At 57.2% G+C, this 10,011-nt stretch overlaps 1 long non-coding RNA gene across 1 annotated transcript; it reads left to right on the forward strand.

Moving 5' to 3' along the window:
* Nucleotides 1-4,429: 4,429 nt before the first annotated feature.
* On the forward strand, nucleotides 4,430-6,814 carry LOC135287713 (uncharacterized). Its single transcript, XR_010351268.1, has 5 exons — nucleotides 4,430-4,519; nucleotides 5,167-5,343; nucleotides 5,592-5,741; nucleotides 5,960-6,075; nucleotides 6,691-6,814. It is a non-coding gene; the product is annotated as an uncharacterized LOC135287713 (long non-coding RNA).
* The last annotated feature ends 3,197 nt before the right edge of the window (nucleotides 6,815-10,011 follow it).

Here is a 10,011-nt window from a genome sequence, read left to right on the forward strand (position 1 = left end):
GCAACAAGGCTGGTGAAGGGTCTGGAGCAAAAATCCTGTGAAGAGAGGCTGAGGGAGCTGGGGTTGTTTATCCTGGAAAAGAAGAGGCCCGGGGGAGACAAGGTGGTGTCAGGGCACAGGTTGGACTTGATGATCTCCAAGGTCTTTTCCAACCTTGCTGATTCTGGGATTCTCTGAAACCACCCTTGCAGCAGTTGCAGGATGAGCCCTGGGCCCCCTCTTCAGAAGCTCCAGCAGCCCAGGTGCCTCAGCTTCTCCTCCCAGGCCCAAAGCCCATCCTGTCAGTCCTCAGAGCCTCTGCAGCTCCTCCTCATTGCCCAGAACAGGGAGCCCCACAGGCAGACACAGCAGCCCAGATGTGCCCCCCTGGCCTGTGGTGCCTCTGGCAAGGGAGCAGCACCAGGCACTGCAGGAGCCTGCAGACAATTCCTGCAGCACTTGGAGGATGATCCTGCTCCCCAAGGGACGTTCCCATGGTGCCAAGTCAGGAACTGCAATGGGGAGTGGGGCCAGAGAGGAAAGGGCAAACAGGGATGGGCTTTTTGCAGGGGAGGGAACAGGGGTGGGCAACAGGAAGAAATTTGTACCAAAAAAAAGGGGGAAAAAAGCAAAGGTGAAGCCAAGGAAATACTCAGGGCAGTTTGGGGGTGGCTGTCAGGCAGCCCTGGCTCTGAGCAACAGCATCTGCAGTGGGACAGGAAACTCCCAGCTAATGGGAACAAAGTTTCTGGCTGACTGCAGAGGCCAGGACAAAGCTGAGTGGTTTCCCTGCTGTCCCCCAGCTCTTCCTGGCCCCAGGGGCTGATGGCATTTGTGCTCCCTCAGGTTCATGTCCCCACAGCAGCAGCATGGGGGTGCTCCTGCCTGCTCTGTGCAATGCAAACAGGGGCTCCTGAGCCAGTGCTGCCATGGCTGTGCCTGCAAGGCTGCGGCACCTCTGTGAGCTGGGGGAGAGGCCAGGGCTGCAGAGGGGGGATGTTGTTGGCAGCTCCATCAGGATGCTCTGGGACGCTGCCCTGGGCTGTGCAGCACCCTGGGGATGGATCAGCCCCTGGTCTGCTGCTCCTTCCCGTCTCCCCCAGGGCCCTTGCAGAGCCCCAGCCATGCTGTTTGCCCCCAGCCTGCCCACGGCCAGCCTGGGGCTGCTCACCATGGGGCTTTTCTGTGCTGAGCATTGGCCTGGCCGTGTTCTTGAGAGAGCCTGGGCAAGGAGCCTGGAGCCCCCAGGGCCTGGCCTGAGGCGTCAGCGCTGCCCCAGCAGTGCCCGTGGCCTGTCCCTGCTGCAGCCCCGGCACTGCCACCCCCAGGACTGTGCCCGGCCCCGAGAGCACTCAGGCCCTGCAGCAACACCAGGGCCACCAGGGCAGCGGGGCAGGGCCACGGCAGCAGCACTGGCAACACCAAGTGCTGCTGCTGCTGCTGGGCACAGCTGCTGTGCCAGCACTGATCTGCCCCAGCTCTGCACACAGACATTGCTGCTGCAGCTCCAGAGAAGGCAAGAATAGAGGGATCTCTGTAGAAAACTTTGCTGGGATATCCTTTAGTTCCTTTAAAACGTTTGAGACTGCAGCCCCTCATTGTCACAGTCTGTGGCCACAGGGAAGGTGGAGAGAAACAAAGTCAGAGATGGCAGAAACAATCGTCTAGCTTTAGGAAGAATATTTAAAAAGGAAAACGACAGGGAAATCAAAGAACCAAACCAAAAGAGCTAGAAAAGATGACTTTTATTACAAGTGATTGGCCAAAACTGGCAATCAGTTTAATGCTTCCTAAGATGTCCAGTGATCAGTCTCCTCACTGCAGCCTTGAGCTCCTGGTTCCTCAGGCTGTAGATGAGGGGATTCAGGGCTGGAGGCACCAGCGAATACAGAACTGACACCAACAGATCTAGGAATGCAGAGGAAATGGAGGAGGGTTTCAGGTAGGCAAGTATTGCAGTGCTGAGAAATACATTTCTCCTGCATTTTCCCTTTTCAGATTCTTTCCGTCATCTCCTGAGAGCTACAGTTTGTTCTGGTGCTTTTTATGAACTGATTGTACTCTTGATTTAGATGGAGACTGTGGAATTGTTTTCAGATGTAGAAGAATCTGGACTGAAGACAGAAACAAACTCCCTGTCAGCCCATTTTCATCTTCTAGATCATTTTCAAGATGTCCTTGGGGGTGTTGGAATGATTATCACACAGCTCTCCACTTCTGGCTGCAGGCTCTAGTGTTTCTTTCTCTGCATTCAGTCAGGCTTGCATTCCCTAAGAGTTCTTGGTAGCCTGTCATGTTTTCTTAGGGTAGAACAGTAACAATGAAAACCTTTCCAATGGCACAACTGCCCAGCCCACAAGGAAAATAAAAGAACAAGCTGTCAAATTCTTCACATATTTCTCCTGCTTTGCTGCAAGTGTTGTGCTGCACCCACAGTGTGGAAAGCTGCAGTTGGTGGCACACCTTGTGACACAAGCTGCACCTCGTTCTCCGGGAAAGGTTCTTGGAAAAAGCAAACAGTACTGAGGAGAAGATTCTGGAAAAACTGAAAGAGCTTTTAAGAAATTAAATGAAAATTGAAACAATTCAAGACGTTTTTCTCGATTTGTTTTTATGCTCCCCTTTTCCATCTTGCACTAGTTGTCTATCCCATTAATTCCAAATAGATCTCACTTCTAAGATCACTTCTAAGATCCATGAGTTGGCAAGTTTAAGACATTTTAAGATACCATGACCTAGACACACTTTGGCTTCCCCTGTTTTTCTTGGAAATCAATGCTGGAGAGGTAAGTGCAGTGCTTGGGTCAGGTACAAATTCTGCATTCAGGGAATGCGCTCTGAGAGTGTTTGACCCTCAGCAGGGACAATGCACAGCAGGGACTGAGGGGATTCCTGAGCCACTGTGCAGGAGTCCAGACTCTGGCTCTTGGCTGAACTCGGCAAAGTTCCCGTGTTTGGACAGGCTCAGGGGCTGCCCTCGGGGAACGTGGGGCTCGGGGCGGGGGCGAGCAGGCAACGGACAAACGGACACGGGGACAAACGGCCCCGGAGCTTCAGTTGCAGCAGCGGCAGCGGCAGCGGCAGCAGCAGCGGCAGCAGCAGCGGCAGCAGCAGCAGCGACAAAAGAAACTCTCCCGCTCTCCCTTTCCCGCCGTCCCTCTCTTCTCCCCGCCTCCCTCTCCCCGTGCCGGGCTGGGCCATGCCCCCGGCCCGCCCCCGGCCCCGGGCGGGGCTGCCCCGTGCCCGCCCCCGGCCGTCCCGCCGCCGCCTGGCCTCAGCCCGGCTCTGGCCGTGCTGGCGCTGGCGCTGCTGGGCGGGCGTCAATGCCTGGGGCTGGGGCCGCATCGCCGGCTTTTGGCTCCGCCTGGCCCGAGCCCGGCCCCGGCCCCGGCCCCGGCCCCGGCCCCGACCCCGAGCCCGAGCCCGAGCCCGAGCCTGAGCCCGGCCCCGGCCCCGGCCCCGGCTCCTCCCGGGGCCCGTGGATGACACAGGCGGCTTTGCCTCTCCCGCCGCCTCCGCTGCGGCTTGCCCGGCCCGAGCTCCGCCGCTCGGCAGCGCAGCCGCCGGCCCCGAGCCTCCCGTGCCGCGTTCCGAAAACCGAGCGCCGGGGGATGGCCGGGCCGGGGCGGGTGAGGGGCGCTCGGGGGCCGTTGCTGGCCCCGGGCCGAGCGCTGACAGCCGCGTCCCGCCCGCAGGGAAGGCGCAGGAGGCCCTGCAGGAGCGCTACCGCCTGGGTTCCCTGCTGGGGCGCGGAGGATTCGGCAGCGTCTGGTCAGCGACGCGGCTCTCGGACGGCGCCCCGGTGAGCGGCGGGGCCGGCGGCGGGCGGAGGAGGAGGGGGCGCAGGAGGGGGAGGAGGAGGATGGGGCTGGGCAGGGCGGGCGTTGAGCTCAGCCCACTGCTCCCCTTGGCTTGCAGGTGGCCATCAAAAGGGTGCCACGGAACCGCATCCGGCACTGGAGCGAGCTGGTGAGTGAGCTGGGACAGCGGGAGAAGCCGGGCCGTGCCGAGCGGGGATGAGCTGAGCCCCAGCATGGTGGAAGCCGCCAGAACGTCCCGAGGGGGAGCGGGCGTGGGGCCAGCGCAGGGCGCAGAGCATCCCGGCCTGGCTGAGGGGTTGCCCAGCCCTGGCCCGGCATCGGCCCCACTGACGGCATCGTGCTCCTCCCGCAGCCCGACGGCACCAGCGCTCCCCTGGAGGTTGTGCTGCAGGACAAGGTGTCCACTGGCTTCCCCGGTGTCGTACAGCTGCTGGAGTGGCTTGAGCTCCCCAGCGACATAGTGATGGTGCTGGAGCGGCCAGAGCAGTCTCAGGACCTCCTGCATTTCATTCGGGCACGGGGGTTCCTGCGCGAGGAGGTGGCGCGGCAGCTGTTCCGCCAGGTGCTGGAGGCCGTGCGGCACTGCACCAGCTGCGGGGTCCTGCACAGGGACATCAAACCAGCGAACACCCTGGTTGACCTGGCCACCGGGCAGGCTAAGCTGATTGACTTTGGCTGTGGCACCTACCTGCAAGACACAGCCTACACTCACTTTGCAGGTGAGCCTACACAGGGCTGTGCTCCCGCTCCTGGCATCTCATGGCCCAACATCTCTCAGCCCAAGCTGGCTGTGGCAGCGGGGATTCTCCCTTTTGCTGCCACTCAGGGGACTGAATCTGTAGCTGAGTTGCTTTAGAGCAGGGGTGGGTGGGGAGCCATCTTCCAGCCCTGCTGGCAGCCTTTGCCCACCACTGTGCCCAGGACTGGGGCTGGGCTGGGGCAGCCAGCCTGACAAAAGGAGCCGTGGGTGGGGGTAGCAGAGAGGGAGGTTGGAACCTGTGTCCCAGCCAGTTTGTGTGCAGGCAAGAGGAAGGGCTTGGACTGCTCCACTTGCCCTGTTTGTCTTGGCTTTATAATATGTTTGGGGCAATGCAGGCAGGGAGAATGAGGGCATGGTTTTTCCCCAGCACGCAGTGGGTATTTCCTTTGCATGCCATGGTCAGGCCTAGCCAGGGCTTCCACTGTCCCCTTCCCACACCAGTGGCTTCTTTTGCAATCCCAAGTTTGTACACCAGTCCCAGGTGCTGGTGAGAGGACAGTGGTCACCCTGTGTGCCACTGATGCAGCCCCCGCCCGCCCAGGGATGCTGGGGCCAGGCTCTGGGAGCAGCAGCATCCCCCTGATGAACTCCATCTGTATTCCACAGGAACACCATCATACAGCCCCCCGGAATGGACCCGCTTTGGCTGGTACCATGGCGAGCCAGCTACCATCTGGTCCCTGGGCATCCTGCTGCACGAGATGGTCTGTGGGAAGATGCCTTTCAGGAGGGGTTGGAACTTCAGCTGGGGCCAGCTCTCGCTGCCACAACGGCTCTCTCCAGGTGGATCCTCTTCTCTGGGCATGGGTGCAATATCAGTGCTGGGAGACAGCAGCGGGCTCAGGAGCGTCCCGCTCTGGCAGCTGCTGAGGAGGTGGCACATGTCCTGCTCTCCCCCAAAACCAAGAATTGATGGGAAAGTTCAGGCCCAGCTCTGAGCACATCCAGCATGGCCTGGGCATGGGAATAGTGGGGCAAAGCCAACAGGAGCCTTCTCCAGCTGACGGGCAGTTTCTGGTTTCTCTCCCCAGAGTGCCAAAATCTGATCGGGTGGTGTTTATCCATGCACCCCTTGGCCAGACCCTCATTAGAAGAGCTGTTCTGTCATCCTTGGATGCAGGATACTCATCTGCCCTAGAAGAAGGGAGAGAGCCACAGGCACACTTTGATCCAGGGCCCTGGTAAGTTACAGCTGCACACTTGCCTTGGCAATGAGAAGCAAAGGAACCCAGCCTGTGTCACTGTACCAGGGTCATGGGATGGGAACACGCAGCCCTTGTGCTGGAGCTGAGCTGCTCTGCTCAGCCCTGGTGGCTGCCATCCAAGCAGGTTTTGCTTGTCCTGCTTCCCTGACAGCTGGGGCCCTGGGCAGAGCCCTGACAGCCTGGTCTCACCCCAGGGAAGGAGAAGGAGCCCCTGGAGAAGCTATACCGGGTGGGGCTGCTGCTGCAGGAGACAGTGAGGATGACATGATGATGACAACCTCTTCCTCAACCTGGCCACCAGCAGTTGAAGGTGATGCACTATGATTGTGGCACCTTCTTCAAAGCCAAACTCCACAGGGAGTTTGCAGATGAGTCCACACGTGGGGAAATGCTCCCAGATTTGGGTATTGCCCAGCCTGGCTGGGAAGCAAAGGTTGCCCCTTTGCTGGGGCAGATGGAACTAAATCTTCAGTCAGCTGCCCAGCTGCTTTTTTGGCAGGGCTGGTGGGATGGGCTGGAGTGGGTACGAAATGGGAGTGGGCTCCTGGCCCTGCCAACAGCCCCCAGCACCCACCGTGCCCCAGGCTGGGGCTGGGGCTGGGGCAGCCAGCCCGACACAAACCCCCGTGGTGGGAGCAGAGGTGGGACTCCAGAACCTTTGCAGGGGCTGCTTTGCTGTGCAGGCAAGGAAGGGCTTGGGCTGCTCCACTGTCCTTGTTTGCTTTGGGATCATGGTTATTTTGGGGGCCAGTGCAGAGGGAAAGAGAGAAAGTGTGGACCTCCCTCACCCATGGCTGGATTTTTCCCTAGCATGTAGGGGTTGGGCCTTCCTCAAGGTCCTGACAGAGCTAAGAGTTTTGACCTTTCTTCTTCTTTTCCCTTTTTGTCTCTAACCTCTTTTCAACAATTTGCTTGTTTTTTCTAGAGGAAGCATTCTAGGTGGTCCAGTCTGGATTGGCAAGTGCTTGGGACCAGCTGCAGCGTGGATGGGCCGTGCCCTTGGAGCAGGCTGAGGACATCGTTTGGGACCAGCTTTTCTTCCAGCCGTGGATAGCGTGAGGTGGGTGCCCGTCTGCTTGGCAGGGTGGGATCAGAGCTTTTGGGAGATGGCAGCGAGCACAGGAGCATCCTGCTCTGGGCAGCTGCTGAGCAGGTGGATGTGCCATGGCTGGCTGCAGGCTGGGCACATGTCCTGCCCTCCTGCCCTGCTCCCAAAGGCAGCACTGATGGGCAGCTCTGGGCACAGCTCTGAGCCCGGCCAGCACGGCCTGGGCACTGCGGGCAGCTGGGACAAGGGGACAGGAGCCCTCAGCTGACGGGCAGTTTCTGCTTTCTCTCCTTGCAGCCAGGCTCTGCGGATGCTGAGGCTGCTCTGGGCTCTGGCAGGGCTCTGCTGGAGCTCAGCACCGGGCTGGAATCAGCCAAAGAAGAAATGGTGTCACCTGCAGCACAGACTTGCTTGAGCATTTTGACAACGCAGCTCAAGTTTGCAGCGTGGACACCTCCAAGGGAAAACATGACACCTCCCAAAAATTAAAATTGTTCAATACCTTCTGAAATCAAATCAATCTGGGATGACTCCAAATGACATTTTTCAGCTTGCTCAAGATGTAGCTCAGCCCTTCTCTGAACAGTTCTCTCCCCCACCTGCCTTTTACTTCTCAACTGCTCCCTTTTTTCCCCCAGTGAATTCCCAGCCCATCGCAGTCTCCTTTACTTGCTGGCCTTCCGTGTTGCCCCTGACCACAAGGAAGGCCGAGCCCCAGGTTTAGGGACTCGTGCTGTCACTGGCTGAGGAGCAGCAATGTCTCAGAGGTCCAGTGGGATTTTAGTGTCATTCAGAGCCACTCTCCAGCCCTCAGCTCTCCTCACTGCTGAGTTCCCACTCCCTTTTCTTCATCCTTGCAGCAGGATGAGCTCTGTGAATCCCCTTGAGCCTCCCCACTCTTCCCAGCCCACGCAGCCACCTCAGTGAGGCTGAAGCTGAAGCTTCTCTGTCTCCTCTGGCACACCAGTCCAGTCCCCCGTGTGGGGAGCCCCAGCCCCAGAGCACAGCACACAGCAGTGCAGTCCAGGCTGGAGCAGCTGCCCTGCAGCCCTGGCTTGGCTGTTTGTGGCAGCTGAATGCTCCCTGTTTCCAGCTGTCCCTGCAGGATGGCCCCGGGGCAGAGCCCAGCCGGGCTCCCACTGCAGCCCCTGGAGCTTGGGGCAGACAGTGCTCCCAGAGCTGAGGTTCATGGGGAGCACCCGCAGCTGTGCCTCGCACTCAGTGCTGACAAGTGGTGTGTTCTCATCTCCTGCAGCCTGAGGGGAAAACAACCTGTGCTGCCAGGCCAGCACTGCCCCTCTGGGCAGGGACAATGCTGAAGGGCTTTCCCATTCCAGAGGAGCTGGCACTGAGCCTTGGCAGGGCCTGGCAGGGCTGGAGCCGGGTCTGGCCTGCTGTCCGGGACTCAATGACCACCAACTGCACCCACCCACCATGCTCCATCCTCCGGGACAGAAGGGTCTGTGTGTGCCAGGGGCTCTTGGATGTCTGTGCATCCATGGACAGAAGGGTCTGTGTGTGCCAGGGGCTCTTGGATGTCTCTGTATCCATGGACAGAAGGCTCTGTGTGTGCCAGGGGCTCCTGGATGTCTCTGTATCCATGTACAGAAGGCTCTGTGTGTGCCAGGGTTTCCATAATGTCTCTGTACCCATGGGTATGGGATGAACATGGACAGTGATAGTGTCAGTCATATTGCTTGCACACTCCTTCCTTTGTACACAAGACAAATCCATGCACACCCCCACATATTGGTATATCAATAGGATAGGAATGGATAGAGACTTCGCACAGAGGTCTAACTTTGGCATAACTCACCCTTTAGCCAGAGACCAGGGGATTTTTTCCCCAGCTCTGTGTGAGAAGATGTCCAAGAGCTGAAGGAGCAGCATTCAGAAGCAGTTTCAGGATTTCTACGCCGGAAGTGGAGCTCACAACCATCCATATAACTTGCCATATTCATTGGGATGGGCTGCTGCTTCTCTAGGAATATGGCCCAATGCAGACATGAGACTTGGAAAAATCCCAGCTCTCTGTGGGTTTGTGTAAAAGGGGGAGCAGCACAAACACTTTGTGCCTGCCTGGGGGACACAAGGTCCAAGGAGCTTTGGTGGCAGGTGAAGTTCCATTCCATTACATCCCAGAGTGGCACAGGACAAAGATCCAAGCACTCCAAACCCCACTGATGAAGTCTTTGTGATGCAGCACATCCTCTAGGAAAAGCTGCTGTCAGACAATCTATTGGGATTTATAACTTTCATTTGCAACACTTTAAATCCAAATTTCAAACTGCAATATTTTTACACTCAAGACACAGTAATGCATAAATGCATAATAGATCTTTCAATTTCCTATTGATTCCATCACAATTTAGAATAACATAATATTGCAAACAAAACCCTGAATGTTTTTAAAAAGGGATGCTGAGGTCAGTAAGATGAATCCATGCCATCAGAACATTTACAGAGTAACTGATTTCTCTTCTTAAAAAGATCACAGAATCACAGAATCACAGAATCTCTAGGTTGGAAGAGACCTTCAAGATCATCGAGTCCAACCCATCCTATCTTATACCTCAACTAGGTCATGGCACTAAGTGCCACATCTAGTCTCCTTTTAAACACATCCAGGGATGGTGACTCTACCACCTCCCTGGGCAGATGATTCCAGTGTTTGACCACTCTTTCTGTGAAAAACTTCCTCCTTAGGTCTAACCTGTATCTCCCTTGGCGCAGCTTGAGACTGTGTCCTCTTGTTCTATCTGTTGTTGCTCGGAGAAAGAGACTGACCCCCAGCTCACTACAGCCACCCTTCAGGAAGTTGTAGAGAGTGATAAGGATCAGTTGCCTCTGAATCCAAACTTACCGAAGATTTTCAGTACACATTTGTTTTTTGGTTTTATCTTTCATATTTTTTCTTTTCTTTTTTGTCCAGTTTTTTTAACAGAGAACTCCCTGTCCATGGGGAGCTTCCAGATGGAAAAGGCTGCTGTGGCCAGGCAGCTCCAAGGGCAGAGAAAGGAGAGTCTCGACCACTGGATCAGTGCCAGTCCCACAGTCCTGGGCAGCAGCCACTGAGCCCTGGGGGAAGAGAGGGCACAGCAAGAGGGATAAAACCAGGCGAGGTCAGAGACTGGAGAGAGCCAGAGCCAGCACCAGGAACAGCTGCTTCACTGCACTCTTGGCTGGTTCAAAGTGCTG

This window comes from Passer domesticus, chromosome 30 (assembly GCF_036417665.1).
Source record: "Passer domesticus isolate bPasDom1 chromosome 30, bPasDom1.hap1, whole genome shotgun sequence".
Classification (NCBI taxonomy): Eukaryota; Metazoa; Chordata; class Aves; order Passeriformes; family Passeridae; genus Passer; species Passer domesticus.